Raw genomic sequence first — 18,138 nt, forward strand, 5'->3', positions numbered from 1 at the left:
CTTCCCACACATACTTTTCCAAAAATTCCCTATGTAATACAATGCAATTAAACCATATACAACTTCGAGCACATTCACATCCAAAATTACACCTAGTTATTGAATCCATCTCTGAGTACAGAATCTCTAGGTGATGTCTAATCTCAATCAGATTCATATCTTACAACTTATGGCCAAAATGATACATTTAACTATAAGCAATACACTATGTATAAAACAGTACAGGAAAAACAGCATGACCTTGTTGTGGGCTGAATTATAGTCTTCAAAAATTCATATGTTGAAGACCTAATCCTCTGTACTTCAGAATGTGGTTGTATTTGGATAGTGTCTAAAGAGGTAATTAAGTTAAAAGATGTTATTGGGGTGGGCCCTAATTCAGTAAGACTGGTGGGCTTACAAGAAGAGGAAATTTGGACACAGACATATACAGAGGGAATATACAGGGAGAAGATGCCCATCTATAAGCCAAGGAGAGAACCTCAGAAAAAAATAACTCTGCCAACACCTTGATCTTGGACTGTAACCTCCACAACTGTGAGAAAATAAACTTTTGCTCTTCAAGCCATCCAGTCAGTAGTACTTTGTTATGGCAGCCCTGGCAAATTAGTGCAGTCATCAATTAAAACTCTCATTTTAAAAAGGGGAGGGCTTCCCTGGTGGCACAGTGGTTAAGAATCCGCCTGCCAATGCAGGGGACATGGGTTCGAGCTCGAAACTGCATCGCCTGCATTGGCAGGCGGATTCTTAACCACTGCTACAGCATGGAAGTCTGAATTTCCTTAAGCCTTAAATTAGCTGGTTGCCATTTAACTTCATGGAGGGGGCGGATTCTATTATCATCAACTATTTTGTTTGTCCCTTGCTCCATAACAAATGCTCCTAAAATTTAGTGAATTAAAACAACCACCATAGTTATTTATTTCTCACAATTCTGTGAGGTGACTGTGCTCAGCTGGACAGCTCTTCTCTCCTTTATAATATTAGCTGGGGCTTCATTAATGCCAGGTTCAAACGGGCTGGAACATCGGAAGATGGCTCCCTCATCTCACTGGCAGTTGACTGGGAGCTCAACAATTGGAGCTGTTGACCAGAGTTCCTCCGTCATCCTTCACATGGCCTCTCCACAATCTTGAGAGCATGCCAGCTGGGTTCCAAGAAGTATTCCAAGTACCGGAAGTAGATGTTGGAGATCTCGTAACCCCTGCATCAAAAGTTAAAAGCATCAATCCCCCCACATTATTTTAGTCAAAGCAAATTACAGGGCCAGCCCAAATTCAAGGAGAGAGGAAATAGATTTACCTCTCAATGGAAACAGTGACAAAGAATTTGTAGCCGTCTTTAATCCACCACAGCAACCAATGCTTCTTACGTAAAACATGATCTGAAAACCCTTGATCAATACTTTGCTAAGGAGAAGCAGGATCTGGTGCCAGATTATCTGGATTCTGCCACCCACCAGCTAGAATCACTTAATCTTCTATGTTTTAGGATTTATGAATAAACATATATGTAAAACCTCTTAGGACAGTGTCTGGCACAAAATCTGTACTCTGTAAGTGCTTGCGATTGTTATTAAGGAGGAACCTAAATGATCTTTAAATGAAAGAAACATCAAATAATTAGGCTTATGGTATGGAAAACCTTCTTTTTTTTTTTTTTTTTTCTGTACGCGGGCCTCTCACTGTTGTGGCCTCTCCCGTTGCGGAGCACAGGCTCCGGACGCGCAGGCTCAGCGGCCATGGCTCACGGGCCCAGCCGCTCCGCGGCATGTGGTGTCTTCCCGGACCGGGGCACGAACTCGTGTCCCCTGCGTCGGCAGGCGGACTCTCAACCACTGCGCCACCAGGGAAGCCTTGGAAAACCTTCTTTTTCAGACTAAATTTCAAGTTTATTCAGATGAGATAGAATCTGTGGAATTAAGGTAATAAGGTGGGTGAGAATCAGAGTAATCAGTCAGAGTAATCTAAATGTTCTGCAACCAAATTGTCCTTAGTTCTTTACTTACCTTTAAATAGTTAAGCAAATGATCTAAATGGGGAAATATTATCAGGTCTCGTCCAGAAAAAATTTATAGTAATCATTGCAATTGACCTTGATCTACACTTGGTTGTTTTTGTTTGTTTGTTTGTTTTTGTTTTTTAACACATTCACAAAATCTCCTACAAGGAAGGATTATTAGGCTTAATTTGCTTGAGGACTCTGAGATGCTGATAAGCTTTAAATTCCTGGGTAGCTGCTGCTGCTTTTTTTTTTTTTAATGTATCTTTATTGGAATATAATTGCTTTACAATGTTGTGTTAATTTCTGTTGTACAACGAAGTGAATCAGCTATAAGTATATATATATCCCCATATCCCCTCCCTCTTGAAGCTCCCTCCCATCCTCCCTATCCAACCCCCGTAGGTCTTCACAAAGCATCGAGCTGATCTCCCTGTGCTATGCGGCTGCTTCTCACTAGCCATCCATTTTACATTTGGTAGTGTATATATGTCAGTGCTACTCTCTCACTTCGTCCAGGCTTCCCCTTCCACCCCCTGTGTCCTCAATTCCATTCTCTATATCTCTGTTTTTATTCCAACCCTGCCACTAGGTTCATCAGTACCGTTTTTTTTAGATTCCATATGTGTGCATTAGCATATGGTATTTATTTTTCTCTTTCTGAGTTTCTTCACTCTGTATGATAGACTCTAGGTCCATCTACCTCATTACAAATAACTCAATTTCGTTCCTTTTTATGGCCTAGTAATATTCCATTGTATATATGTGCCACATCTTCTTTATCCATTCATTTGTTGATGGACATTTAGGTTACGTCCATGTCCTGGCAATTGTAAACAGTGCTGCCATGAATATTGTGGTATGTGTATCTTTTTGAATTGTGGTTTTCTCAGGGTATGCCCAGTAGTGGGACTGCTGGGTCATATGGTAGTTCTCTTTTTAGTTTTTTAAGGAACCTCCATACTGTTCTCCATAGTGGCTGTATCAATTTATATTCCCACCAACAGTGCAAGCGGATTCCGTTTTCTCCACCCCCTCTCCAGCATTTATTGTTTATAGATTTTTTGATGATGGCCATTCTGATTGGTGTGAGGTGATATCTCATTGTGGTTTTGATTTGCATTTCTCTAATGATTAGTGATGTTGAGCATCTTTTCATTTGTTTGTTGGCAATCTGTATGTCTTCTTTGGAGAAATGTCTATTTAGGTCTCCCACCCATTTTTGTATTGGGTTGTTTGTTGTTTTGATATTGAGCTGCATGAGTTGCTTATGTTTTGGAGATTAATCCTTTGTCAGTTGCTTCGTTTGCAAATATTTTCTCGCATTCTGAGGGTTGTCTTTTCATCTTGTTTATGATTTCCTTTGCTGTGCAAAAGCTTTTAAGTTTCATTAGGTCCCATTTGTTTATTTTTGTTTTTATTTCCATTTCTCTAGGAGGTGGGTCAAAAAGGATCTTGCTGTGATTTATGTCAGAGAGTGTTCTGCCTATGTTTTCCTCTAAGAGTTTGATGGTGTCTGGCCTTACATTTAGGTCTTTAATACATTTTGAGTTTATTTTTGTGTATGGTTTTAGGAAATGTTCTAATTTAATTCTTTTACATGTAGCTTTCCAGTTTTTCCAGCTCCACCTATTGAAGAAGCTGTCTTTTCTGCACTGTATATTCTTGCCTCCTTTGTCAAAGATGGTGACCATAGGTGCATGGGTTTATCTCTGGGCTTTCTATCCTGTTCCATTGATCTATATTTCTGTTTTTGTGCCAGTACCATACTGTTTTGATTACTGTAGCTTTGTAGTATAGTCTGAAGTCAGGAAGCCTGATTCCTCCATCTCCTTTTTACTTTCTCCAGGTTACTTTGGCTTCCTGAGATACTCCTACCATGCTTTGTTTTGCATGTAACTTGCATACCATAAGTCTAGTAAAATTATTTTTGTTTTGCTCTGTTTTGGTTTTTATTTCTTCAACCACAAACTTGAAAGACATGGTGCACATTTGCCCAAAGGTAGAATAGACAGAACCCATTTTGTTTATGAATAATCTGCTAATAGAAAATGGGAGCAGAGCCTCCCTTCAAGGTACGATCAAGACAGAGTTTCAAGGAATGCTTGAACGATAGTAATTTGTCAAGAAAATTCAACAGACCTTCCTTAACTCTCAATATTTTTAATTCTTTCTTTTTTTTTTGGCTGTGTTGGGTCTTCGTTGCTGTGCGTGGGCTTCCTCTAGCTGCGGTGAGTGGGGGCTGCTCTTCGTTGCAGTGCGCAGGCTTCTCATTGTGGTGGCTTCTCTTGTTGTGGAGTACAGGCTCTAGGTGTGTGGGTTTCAGTAGTTGTGGCTCACAGGCTCTAGAGCTTGGGCTCAGTAGTTGTGGCACACGGGCTTAGTTGCTCTGCGGCATGTGGGATCTCCCCAGACCAGGGATCAAACCCGTGTCCCCTGCATTTGCAGGTAGATTCTAAACCACTGTGCCACCACAGAAATCCCTCTTTTTAATTCTTTAGTCTTATTCAGTTGTATGTACACATTAATTTCCAGTTTACTATGTCAGAGACTGAGGTGAGAGGGAAATATTTTCAAAATAGTTCAGCATCTCTGTGGTAGCAGCCTCCAAGATGGCTCCCAATAATCCTCGCCTTGTGATATTTATTTATTTATTATTTAAAATTTTTCCCCAGCTTTATTAAGATCTGATTGTATAACATTGTATAAATTTAAGGGGTAGAACTTGATGATATGGTATGCCTATATATCGCAAAACGATTATCACAATGTTAGTGATGTATAATTACACATATATGTCACTAATACATAAAACATAATTACTTTTGTGTGTGTATGCGTGTGCGTGTGTGTGTGTGGTGAGAACATTTCAGATTTACTCTCTTAGCAACGTTCCTGGCCTTGTGATATTCATGCCCTTGTGTGTCCTCTCCCACATTTGATAAAGACTGACTTGTGAGATCAGTAGAATTCTATCAAAGTGATAGTATGAACCTACTGAGAATAGGTCATAAAAGACATTGCCTCTTCTGCTTCAGTCCCTTTGGTAGCTTGCTTTTGAGGAAGTCAGTCACTATTTTATAAGGACACTATGTAGCCCTGGGAGATACTCACATGGAGTGGAACTGAGGCCTCCTACCAACAGCTGACACCACCTTGCCACTTGGAAGCAGATCCTATAACCCCAGTCAAGCTTCCAGATGACTATTGCTCTAGTTAACATCATTTATTTATTTATATTTTGGCTACACTGTGTCTTAGTTGCGGCATGAAGGCTTCTCAGTTGTGGCATGTGTGCAGGATCTACTTCCCCTACCAGGGATTGGGCCTGGACCCCTGCATTGAGAGTGTGGAGTCTTACCCACTGGACCACCAGGGAAGTCCCTAGTTGATATCTTTATTGCAACCTCATGAAAGATCTTGAACATCCCAGCCAAGTTGCTCCTGAATTTCTGACTCACAAACACTCCAAGATATAGTAATTTATTGTCGTTGTAAGCCACTAAATTTGGGGGTTAGTTTGTTATATAACAATAGATAATTAATATAATCTCCATTTTCAAGAATAATGACAACGGCCCTCAGTTGATAGACAGCAAGAAAACGACCTCAGTCTGACAACCATAAGGAACTGAATGAACACTGCCAACATTCAGTGAGCTTCAGATAAGATAGTATCCCCCTTTGAAACCTTGATTGTATCTTACTTCAACACTGAGGTACTGAGCAGAGGACTCAGCTAACCGGTACCCAGACTCCTTACACATGGAAACTGAGATAATAAATTTGTATTGTTTAAAAAAAAAAAAAAAAGAATAATGGTAATCAGGGAAAAGTTAGCCATAATGTGACCTGTAACAATATAACAAAATCTCCTTCTCCAGCTTTATCCCATAAGATGTATTAAACAACAGTACATTTATTTTATAAGTAAATTTGGCAGGAAATATCCTATTTAGTCCCCAAAGCTATTCCTAGAGGGCATTGCTAGTTTGGGGGATGAAAATGTTAGCAGGCATTATGGGAAATGTTACAGGAAAGAGGTCTGACAAGCTTGAGAAGTGCTAGGTGAAGCGAAGTTGAACAGACGTGTCTGTTTGTTACAGGACTTCTTAGAGCCTCATGATACTGACATGCACTGTGACTCTTCAAGGGAAAGTTAATAATATGAAACATTTTCTACACTTAATTAACCAAGAAACCCTTCTTTCGGGATCATGTAATGAGACTAGGATCTGTGGAATATACTTGGGACACTGGCCAAAGAGAAATGACATATGGGATCTTCCCAAGCTGAATACCCCATTGTCAATTTTGTCATTCAGAACTTTCAGAGATAATTATATCTGCTTCAAGCACATAGAATAAATAGAAGTTTAAAATTCTTCTTGTAATAATCTATAATGGAAAAGAATCTGAAAAAGAAAAAAAAATATATAAAACTGAATCACTTTGCTGTACAGGTGAAACTAACAGAACATTGTAAATTAACTGTACTTCAATTAAAAAAAGTTTAAAATTTTATCAAACTGCAAAAAAATGGCAGTAGAAAAATGAAATCATAAAACCCTGCAAAGAAAACAGGAGATATTATGAACAATCTAGGAGTGACGGAGATCTTCCTAGCCAATACTGGAAATGCAGAAGCTGTAAGGAAAAGATAGACATATATTTTTTTAATTTATTTTTTTATTTTATTATTTATTTTTGGCTGCACTGGATCTTCATTGCTGCGTGTGGGCTTTGTCTAGTTGCGGAGAGCAGGGGCTACTCCTCGTTGTGGTGCACAGGCTTCTCATTGCTTCTCTTGTGGCTTCTCTTGTTGTGGAGCATGGGCTCTAGGTGCCCAGGCTTCAGTAGGTGTGGCACAGGGGCTCAGTAGTTGTGCCACATGGGCTCAGTAGTTGTGGCTCATGGGCTCTAGAGCGCAGGCTCAGTAGTTGTGGTGCACGGGCTTAGTTGCTTCGTGGCATGTGGGATCTTCCTGGACCAGGGCTCGAACCCATGTCCTCTGCATTGGCAGGCAGATTCTTAACCATTGTGCCACCAGGGAAGCCCAGACATATTTTATCATGTAAAAATTAAACTTTTAAAAAAAATAAATTTATTTATTGTATTTATTTATGTTTTTTGGCTGCATTGGGTCTTCATTGTTGTGCATGGGCTTTTCTCTAGTTGTGGTGAGCAGGGGCCACTCTTCGTTGTGGTGTGCGGGCTTCTCAGTGTGGTGGCTTCTCTTGTTGCGGAGCACAGGCTATAGGCATGAGGGATTCAGTAGTTGTGGCAATGGGCTCAGTAGTTGTGGCTCGCAGGCTCTAGAGCACAGGCTCATTAGTTGTGGCACAAGGGCTTAGCTGCTCCGCGGCATATGGGATCTTCCCGGACCAGGACTCGAAAATGTGTCCCCTGCATTGGCAGGTGGATTCTTAACCACTGCACCACCAAGGAAGCCCTTAAGCTCTTGTATGCTTAAAAAGTTGTAAACAGATTAATTGATGAGAAATAGGTTAGAAAAATACATATTTTCAATTTTGGGCTTATGCATAGGGAATTAATATTTATAATATAAATATCTCACTAACTGATAAGAAAAGAAAAGAATAATCCACTTAAAATGAGCAAAAGACAGGAAGAGATAATTCACAGAGGTGCAAATCTTAATGACCTACAGCCATTTGAAAAGATGTTCAAACTGACATGTTAGAGAAATGTAAATTAAAGTTCAATGAAATACTACTTTAGACCCATTGGACCAGTAAATAGTAAAAAGATCAATAGCACCTATTACTGGAGGGGTTTTGAGGAAAAAGTAACCCTCATATACTGCTGTCGTAAACGTAAATTTTTTTAGTTCTTTTTGGAAAGCCGCCTGGCAGCATCTTCTATGATTAAAAATATGCAACCATCGATCCAACTCCTGCAAAATCTATTCTATACAAATAAAAGCACTCATATATAAAGACAAATGTGTAATAATGGGTATGTTCATTTGCTTGGACTGCTATAACGAAATACCACAGACTGGGTGACTTAAACAACAGAAATGTATTTTCTCACAGTTTTGGAGGGTGGAAGTGCCAAGATCAAGGTGCTGGCAGGTTTGGTTTCTCCTGAAGCCTCTCTTTGTTTGGCTTGTATTTGACTACCTTCTAGCTGTGTCCTCACATGGCCTTTCTTGTGCACTGCACCCCTGCTGTCACTTCCTCTACTTGTAAGGACACCAGTCCATTGGATTAGGGCCCCACCCCTATGACCTCGCTTAACCTGAATTACCTCTTTAAAGATCCCATCTACAAATAAAGTCACATTGGGGTTAGGACTTCAACATATGAGTTTTGGGATGGGACACAATTCAGTCCATAACAAGATGTTTACAATGAATTTGTTCATGGTGATAAAATACTAAAAATAAAAAGAATGTTTATCAAGCATAAGAAGTAATATTAAAAGTCTTTTTGTAGCTGCTAATGTGTTTTGTCCCCCCATCCCAACTCTTCCCTCTACATCAGAATGGCCACTATCTTGATTTTTTTCATTTTTTCCTACTTATCTTTATAGTTATTTTTTAAAATTGATTTTTATTGGAGTATAGTTGATTTGTGGTGTCGTGCTAGTTTCTGCTGTACAGCAATGTGAATCAGTTATAAATATACATATATCAACTCTTTTTTAGATTCTTTTCCCATACAGGTCATTACAAGGTATTGAGTAGAGTTCCCTGTGCTATACAGTAGGTTCTTATTAATTATCTATTTTATATCTAATAGTGTGTATATGTCAATCCCAATCTCCCAATTTATCCCTCCTGCTCACCCGCTTCCCACTTGGTAACCATAAGTTTGTTTTCTACATCTGTGACTCTATTTCTGTTTTGTAAATAGGTTCATTTGTACCCTTTTTTTAACTTCTATTTTTAAATTTTATTTATTTATTTATTTATTTATTTGGCTGTGTCGGGTCTTAGCTGTGACACACAGGATCTTTGTTGCGGCCTGTGGGATCTTTCCTTGCAGTGTGCAGGCTTCTCTAGTTGTGGTGTACGGGCTTCTCTTTAGTTGTGGCGTGCGGGCTCCAGAGCGCACGGGCTCAGTAGCTGCAGCATGCAGGCTTAGTTCTCCTGTGGCATGTGGGATCTTAGTTCCCCGGCCAGGGATCAAACCTGCATCCCCTGCATTGGAAGGTGGATTCTTAACCACGGGACCACCAGGGAAGTCCCTGTATCATTTTTTTTAGATTCCACTTATAAGCAATAGCATATGATTTTAGTCCTTTTCTGTCTGACTTACTTTGCTCAGTATGACAATCTCTAGGGCCATCCATGTCATGTAGTTGTTTTATAAATAAAAATAACTAAAAAATATATATGTATATGAATGTATAGTTGACTCGTGAAAAACTCAGGTTTGAACTTCCAGGATCCACTTACACAGATAAGGAAGGCTGACTAAGTTATATGCTGATTAACCCCTTCCTTGTTCAAGAGTCAGCTGTAGATATAGATATTTGTGTATGTATAAATATGTGTGTATATATAAAATCTAAACAGTATTTTGGAAAATATTATTAGATTTGTCCTAGGTACTTTATAGTTTTCAAAAATATAGTTAATGATATATTCTTAAAATATTATAATGATATCATTTAAAGGTCTTTATATTATGTTAATTGCTGGTATGTAGCAACTGAATTGGCTTTTGAATATTGATCATAAAGCTGATACATTTCCTAAATTATTAATTCAAATAAATTGCTTGTAGTTTTTTTGGGGGGGGGGTTCTATATAAGTAAGCATATTACCTGCATGTAATTTGTTTTGTTTTTTACTTTCCAATTCTTCAAAAAAAAAAAAGTTTTCTTTTTTTACTTTTTCTTTTTCTTTGCCCATGCATGCCATGCAGTTTGCGGGATCTTAGTTCCCCAACCAGGGATTGAACCCGGGACCAGCAGTGAAAGCACTGGGTCCTAACCACTGGACCACCAAGGGATTCCCCTTTTTCTTTTTTTAATGTACAGTCTATCACCTCCAGCATAATATTGAGTAGAAATGGTGATGATGGGCATTCTTGCCTTATTTCTGATTCTAAAGAAAAAATTATTTTAATATTCCACTATTTGTAGTAGTGGGCCCCTAAGATGGCCCTCAAGGGTCATTACCACTTAATATTCACACCCTTGAGTAGTTTCCTCCCTCAGTGAATCAGGGCTGGTTTCTATGGTGGTAGAAGTGATGATGTGTGACTTTGACGCTAGATGATAAAGGGCATTGTGGCTTCCACCTAAGTACATTGGATTGTTTGCTTTGGGGTAAGTCAGTCATCATGTTGTATGAACTCAAGCAGACCTGTGCAGGGGTCCACAAGGAGAGGAATGAAGCCTTCCTGCTAACAGCCTGCACCAACTTGCCGACAATATGAGTGAGACACCTTAAAGTTCATCCTCTAGCCCCAGTCAGGCCTTTGGATGACTGCCACCTCATTAGAGTTTCTGAGCCAGGACCATCCAACCAAGATGCTCTTGAATTTCTATCCCACAGAAAGTATGAGATAATAAATGTCTGTTGCTAAAACTAAATCACTAAGTTTGGGGGTAATCATTTATATAGCAATAGATATTTAATGCACTATTTAAATATATTATTTCTCTGTAAGTGCTACTTTTGCTGCATGCCAAAAATTGTGGCCTGTAATAGTTTGGTTTCAAGTGTATTCTTTTTTCTTTAATTTATTTTTTATTGAAGTATAGTCAATTTACAATATTGTGAAGTATTTTCTAATTTCCATGATGATGTGTTTCTGACCATTGGTCATTTGGAAATATGTATTTTAAATTTCCAGATATATTTTTTGTTTTGTTTTTATTTATCTTTTTGGGGTTTTTCTTAAATGTTTTATTCTGGTAAAATATACATACCATGAAATTTGCCATTTGAAGCATTTTTAGATGTACAATTCAGTGGCATTAATTATATTCACAATGTTGTAAAACCATCATCACTATCTATTTCCAAAACTTTTTCATCACCCCAAACAGAAGCTCTATAACCAATAAGCAATAACTCCATGTCTTCCCCACCCCTCAGCCCCACCCCTGGTAACCTCTATTCTATCTTCTGTCTCTATGAATTTTCCTTTTCTAGATATTTCATTTAAGTCGATTTTTTTGTTATTAATCTGTAGCTTAGTTATATTGTGATAAGAAAATGTGATTTGTATGATATGATTTCTCTGAAATGTTTTGAGACTTGCTTTATTACTTAATATAAGTCATTTTTTTTTTTTTTTTTTTTTTTTTTTTTGGCGGTGCGAGGGCCTCTCACTGTTGTGGCCTCCCCCCCTGTGGAGCACAGGCTCCGGACGCGCAGGCCCAGCGGCCATGGCCCACGGGCCCAGCCGCTCCGCGGCATGTGGGATCCTCCCGGACCAGGGCACAAACCCGCATCCCCCGCATCGGCAGGCGGACTCTCAACCACTACGCCACCAGGGAAGCCCAATATAAGTCATTTTTATAAATATTTTTATGTTCCTGGAATGATAGGTACAGTGTTCTATTTAAGTCCATTAGATCAAGCTTGCTAATTATGTTACTTAAGTTGTTTGAATAAGTGTAGGGATATAAGAAGTTAATAAATGTGTTATTATAGTAAGATATTTTAACATACTCCTCACAATCATTAATATGTAAATATTCAATTAAATTTATCAAAACTAATCAAACAGACTTGAAAAGGAATCCAATAAAATGTACAGAAAGAAAAAATGTAATAACCGACATTAGAAATCCATTGTATGGGTTAAATCACAGATTAAAAATGAAAGAAAGATTTAGTGAATTAGAAGTTGTGCGTGAAGAAGTTATGCAGAATACAACACAGAAACCAAGAGAGAGAAAATATAAAACAGAAGTTTAAAGACAACGAGTGGACAGTAAGAAGATCCAATGTCCATCTAATCAGAGTTGCATCCAGAAGGAGATAACAGAGACTGAAGGAGAGATGCTCTTCAAAAAGGTCATTGTAAGAATATTCCAGAACTGATAAATAATATCAACTCATAATCAGGAATCCAAATGAATACAGAGTAAATAAATAGAAAATCATAATAGTGAAACTTTAAAACATCAAAAACAAAGAGAAGACTTAAGAAGCAATGAGAGTCTACTGAGATGTACGCTTAAAGATGGTTATAATGGTAAATTTTATGTTATGTATATTTTATCACAAAAAAGTTCTGAGAAACTTACAAAGATCAGCAGCTCTAAATTAAAACCTTCAGCAATCTCTGTAACTCGTGGCATGGTGAACTTCAATACTGTGATCTCAGCCAGGCAGCAGGCCCCATATATTAATCCTTCCATTTACCCTGCTGTTGGTTTTCTGGCAGTTCAAGGGTTCTTAAATTTCTCTAGTGAAATTAAACAAGGGAAAATATCGAGGATTTTTAGAATCTCTTGTTATTTGCCCAGACTTATTGTCATTACTATTTACTTTTTCTTGGTTGTACTTTTCATTCCCTCTTTAATTTATTTCAACATATTAAACATAATAAAATTATAGTTTATAGCTGATAATAGCAGTATCTGTGATTTTTTTTTTTTTTGCGGTACGTGGGCCTCTCACTGTTGTGGCCTCTCCTGTTGCGGAGCACAGGCTCCGGACGCGCAGGCTCAGCGGCCATGGCTCACAGGCCTAGCCCCTCCGTGGCATGTGGGATCTTCCCAGACCGGGGCACGAACCCGTGTCCCCTGCATCGGCAGGCGGACTCTCAACCACTGTGCCACCAGGGAAGCCCATATCTGTGATCTTTATGGGTATAATTCTCTAGTTGGTTGCTTCTGCTTGTAGGCATTTGTTTCTTTGTGTAGTTAGAGACTTTTTAAAAAAATTGTGAGTCATGCTGAAACTTTGTGGGAAAATGTTTGAGGCTTGGATTTAATGATATTCTTCAAGAGGAAGTTTGGGTTTGCTTCTGCCAGATATCTGTCTGTCCTACCAATCCAGAAACACTTTAAATTTTCATCTTGGAGTGTTTTGGGTCACACAGCTAAAGTGAGTATGTCCCTAGGTAAATATATATGAGTGGAGGTATGGGATAGAGAATTCTTGGGATAGAGAATTCTCAGGAGAGAGAGTTTTTTGTTTGTTTATTTTTTACTTTACGCTGATCCAAGTTAAGATAGACCTGCATCCCCACCACTCCCCGTTTTTGGTTTTTGTTTTTAGTTTACCCACTGCCCACGAGGATATTAGTGGTTAGGGGATTGGAGAGGCTCAGCCTTATCCTCTGATTTTACTTTCTGCTCTCCTTAGACTCAGGCTTCCTTACCTCCATAACCCATGAAAACACAGATGCTGGATCACTAGGAATCTGTATATGCCACTGGGGCAAATACGATTCTCACAATTGCTTACTCCTGTTTTCTCTTAGGGATTCCTCACATCCAGTCAAGGTCAGTCATGCATTAAAAAAGATTTCTTTACATCTTGTCTAGTTTTTGTTTGTTTGTTTATTTTTGTTTTGTTTTGTTTTAAAGTTCTGCTCGATTGGGTTTTCTGTGAATGGTATGTCTTTTTTCATAAACAAATATCTTTTTAACAACTTATTTTTCCTTTAGGCATAGAATGCTAAAAACCATAAGGAAGGGACTTCCCTGGCCGTTCAGTGGTTAAGACTTCGCCTTCTAATGCAGAGGGTGCGGGTTTGATCCCTGGTCTGGGAGCTAAGATCCCACCACATGACTCGTGGCCAAAACACCAAAATGTAAAACAGAAGCAATATTGTAACAAATTCAATAAAGACTTTAAAAATGGTCCACCTCAAGACAAAAACACAAAACAAAACCATAAGGAAAGCTAATTTATTGGGAGGCTTATGTTTGCAGTTCATCTGACACATTGAGGAAAGAACTCAGCATTTGGGGAACATGCTCCACGCAATCTGGAAGAATACAATGAGTAACTTGTTGCAGCCTACTTTTTTTTGTTTGTTTGTTTATTTTTGTTTGTTTGCGGTACACTGGCCTCTCACTGTCGTGGCCTCTCCCGTTGCGGAGCACAGGCTCCTCCGGACGCGCAGGCTCAGCGACCATGGCTCACGGGCCCAGCCGCTCCGCGGATCTTCCCGGACCGGGGCACGAACCCGCGTCCCCTGCATCGGCAGGTGGACTCTCAACCACTGCGCCACCAGGGAAGCCCGTGTTGCAGCCTACTTTAAATTGCTTCCTGTTAGAGCCTGACACACTAGGGCCTCAGAGCTGTCCAGGTGGTCACTCTGCATACCTCTAGTGACTCTCCTGTACTTTTACCACTCACTATGGATCAGACAAGTAGCTTGGTGGCCAGAAGCCACAGAGACATGTCCTGACACCTGCTAGTGCCTGAGGGAGCCTTCACCTGGAAAAGGTGGGAACCTCATTTATGTTGCCCAGTTTGAAAGTTCAACAAACATTCATTGTTTCATACTTTGTGTCAGATTTGGGGCATAATTGCATGGATACAAAGATGAAACAGTGAAGGTTACTGTTCTTGAAGAACTCATAATCTCAGGGCATGCCCTTTAGCAGGGAAAGAGAAAGACACACACTTTGGTACTTTAAATACATTGTGGTAGGTGTTATGATGTGTGTGAGATAACAGAACATATGTATTGGTCTCTGCACCCAGTTGCTGGCACAGAGCTGCTAAAACCCTTGTAATTTCCTAAGTGGTAAGAGCATCTTTCTTTCTAATGGGGTGACTCTGAGTGGGCTCCTGGATGGGGGCTGGTCACCAGAAGGACTAAGCCATGATTAGAAGCTTGGAATTTTCAGCCCTACCTCCCCACCCCCACTTCTCTAGTAAGGGTAGAGGGATTGGAAATGGAGTTGATAATTGATCATGCCTACATAAGTAAGCCTCTTTAAAATGCCAATAGCACGGTGTTCTGAGAGCTTTCAGGTTGGTGAATACATCCATGTACTGGGAGAGTATGCACCCTAACTCCATGGAGGCAGAAGCTCCTGCTGTTGGGACCCTCCCAGACCTCGTCTTATATGTCCTCACCTGCCTGTTCATCTGTATCCTTTATCATATTTTTTAACAAACTGGTAAATATAAGTGTTTCCCTGAGTTCTGTGATCCACTCTAGCAAATTAATCAAACCCTAGTAGGGGAACGTGGGAACCTCCAATTTGTAACCAAGTGGATAGAAGTTGTGGGTAAAAATGTAAAATGGATGGCTAGTGGGAAGCAGCTGCATAGCACAGGGAGATCAGCTCGAAACTTTGTGACCACCTAGAGGGGTGGGAGGGAGACGCAAGAGGGAGGGGATACGGGGATATATGTATACATATAGCTGATTCTCTTTGTTGTACAGCAGAAACTAACACAACAATGTAAAGCAATTATCCAATAAATATATATAAAAAAAAAAGTTGTGGGTAACCTGGGGACCCACTACTTGGGACTGGCTGACATCTGAAGTGGGGATAGTCTCGTGGGACTGAGCCCTTCACCTGTGAGATCTGACACTCTCTTCAGGGTGATAGTGTCAGAACTGAGTTAAATTGTAGGACACCCAGCTGGTGTCACAGAAAATTGCTTGGTGGTCACACATTTGATGACCAGAAGTGTCAGGAGAGAAGTGTTCTGTATGAGCAGAAGAGGAGACACACAGGGGGAAAGTCTGGAATTTTCTACATACACTGTGGCAAGCTCAGAGTTCCAAGAAAATATTTCTTTACCCCGCATCTCCACACAAGGAGCTCTCTGCAGCTCCCAGGTTAACTTCTTTTAGTTACAGCTATAAGAAGAGACAGAGTAGAGTCTCTCTTCCCCTATGGCCAATTTTTAGGAAAAGGAAACGAACTGGCCCAGCCTGAGTCAAATGTCCTCCTTCTGTGGTCCAGTCACTGAGACCAATGCTGGGCATGCATTACATATATGACCACCAAAGTCTGGAGGGATGGTGTGGGGAGGAGCTGGGTGTGGTGAGCTGGAAAGATACTTGGCCCTTGTCTTCCTGTAGCACCCAAACCCGAATCAGTCCTACCACCCTACTATGTTCCTTGCCAGAGCAGCTAATAGCTGTAGGAGGGGGGAAAAAAGCCACACAAACAGTTGTAGAAATTTCAAATGCAAAATCTAAGTGGGAAAAGATACTTTTTTTTTTTTTTTTTGCTGTGAGGCTTGTGGGATCTTAGTTGCCTGTTCAGGGATCAAACCCAGGCCCCTGAAGAGGAAGCACAGAGTCCTAACCACTGTACCGCAAGGGAATTCCCAGGGAAAAGATATTCTAGGTCTCATGATGTTGGTTGGGTGAGGAGGGATGGTGCTAGGTGTGGTGCTTTACAAAGAAGGCTGGTTCACTGACCCCAGAGGGCCATGATCTTTATATACAATGGAATGCTACTCAGCCATAAAAAATAATGAAATAATGCCATTTGCAGCAACATGACCTACAGATTATCAACTAAGTGTGGTAAATCAGAAAGAGAAAGACAGGACTTCCCTGGTGGCGCAGTGGTTAAGAATCCGCCTGCCAATGCAGGGGACACAGGTCCGAGCCCTGGTCTGGGAAGATCCCACATGCTGCGGAGCAACTAAGCCCATGCACCACAACTACTGAGCCTGTGCTCTAGAGCCTGCGAGCCACAACTACTGAGGCCGCATGCCACAACTACTAAAGCCTGCGTGCCTAGAGCCCGTGCTCTGCAACAAGAGAAGCCATTGCAATGAGAATCCCGTTCACCTCAACAAAGAGTAGCCCCTGCTCGCTGCAACTAGAGGAAGCCTGCGCACAGCAACAAAGACCCAACACAGCCAAAAATAAAAATAAAAATAAATAAATAAATTTGTAAAAAAAAGAAAGAAAAAGACAAATACCATATGATATCACTTATATGTGGAATCTAAAATATGACACAAATGAACTTATTTACAAAACAGAAACAGACCCACAGACAAAGAGAACAGACTTGCAGTTGTCAAGGGAGAGGGTGGTGGGGGAGGAATGGGATTGGGAGTTTGGGATTAGCAGATGCAAAGTATTTTATATAGGATGGATAAACAACAAGGTCCTACTGTATAGCACAGGGAACTATATTCAATATCCTGTGATAAACCATAATGGAAAAGAATATGAAAAAGTATAGATGTATAACCGAATCAGTTTGCTGTACAACAGAAATTAACACAGCATTGTAAGTCAACTATACTTCAATAAAATAAATTTTTAAAAGTGGGGGTACGACCCTGGTGCTCACCACAGTCCAAGGTCAGCCTCTGAATTTTTCAAGCTTGGATACATGACCTTGTCAATATTTCAGAACTGAAGTGATTTGTAGGTACTGATCCACATGAATGAGATCGTAAGCAACCAGTGTACAAACCCTGAATGAGAATTTATTAATTTACAAAATGTATTTAAGGGTATATCAGCCCTCCCCAGATCTGTTTTCCAAATACTTTTTGGAACCCCAACTCAATGCCGAACCCTGTGCTGGCTGCTGGGGACACAGAGATACATTAGATACAGGCTTTGCTCTCTGAGAGCTCCCTAACTTACGTGTGGGTTGGGTGTGGGCAGACACCTTTGCTCTCTGAAATCACACAGGTTGGGAAGCCAAATCACAATCAGGAAGCAGCTTGTTGAGGGAGAAGGAAGAACAAGGGGGGTTGGTTGGAGGGTTGGACTGTTCAGTGAGTGATGTCTTTGGCAGCCTGGGTCCTGCTTTACTCGGTGGGGAGAATTGGTTACTGGAGTTGACCAGGCACAGCCACTGTCCCTGTGCAGTTCTGCGACCCAGCGCTGCCACTGTTGGCCTCAGACGCTCTTTGCACTTTTATGGCTTCCCTCGGTCCTTTTGAGCAGGACCTTCTTTCTATAGACGGTTCCCATCTTATGGGAAAACTCCCTCCAGTCCTGGGAGCCTATGGTGTTGGTGGCATTCCCCATGAGTCTTGTCCATTTCGCAATGATCTTAATGTCATATCACTCAGGGCAGTATCTGCTTTCCCTGGTTTCTCACTCCCTGAGGGCCCATCACTCTTGCCTCTCCGTTGATCTGTGTCATTCTGATTGGGTTCTCACCACCCCCTCTGTGAGCCTCTACATTACTTTGGTCATGTTTCCCTCGTCCTAACCATTTTTTCAAACATTTGAC

Source organism: Lagenorhynchus albirostris, chromosome 2, assembly GCF_949774975.1.
Source record: "Lagenorhynchus albirostris chromosome 2, mLagAlb1.1, whole genome shotgun sequence".
NCBI lineage: Eukaryota > Metazoa > Chordata > Mammalia > Artiodactyla > Delphinidae > Lagenorhynchus > Lagenorhynchus albirostris.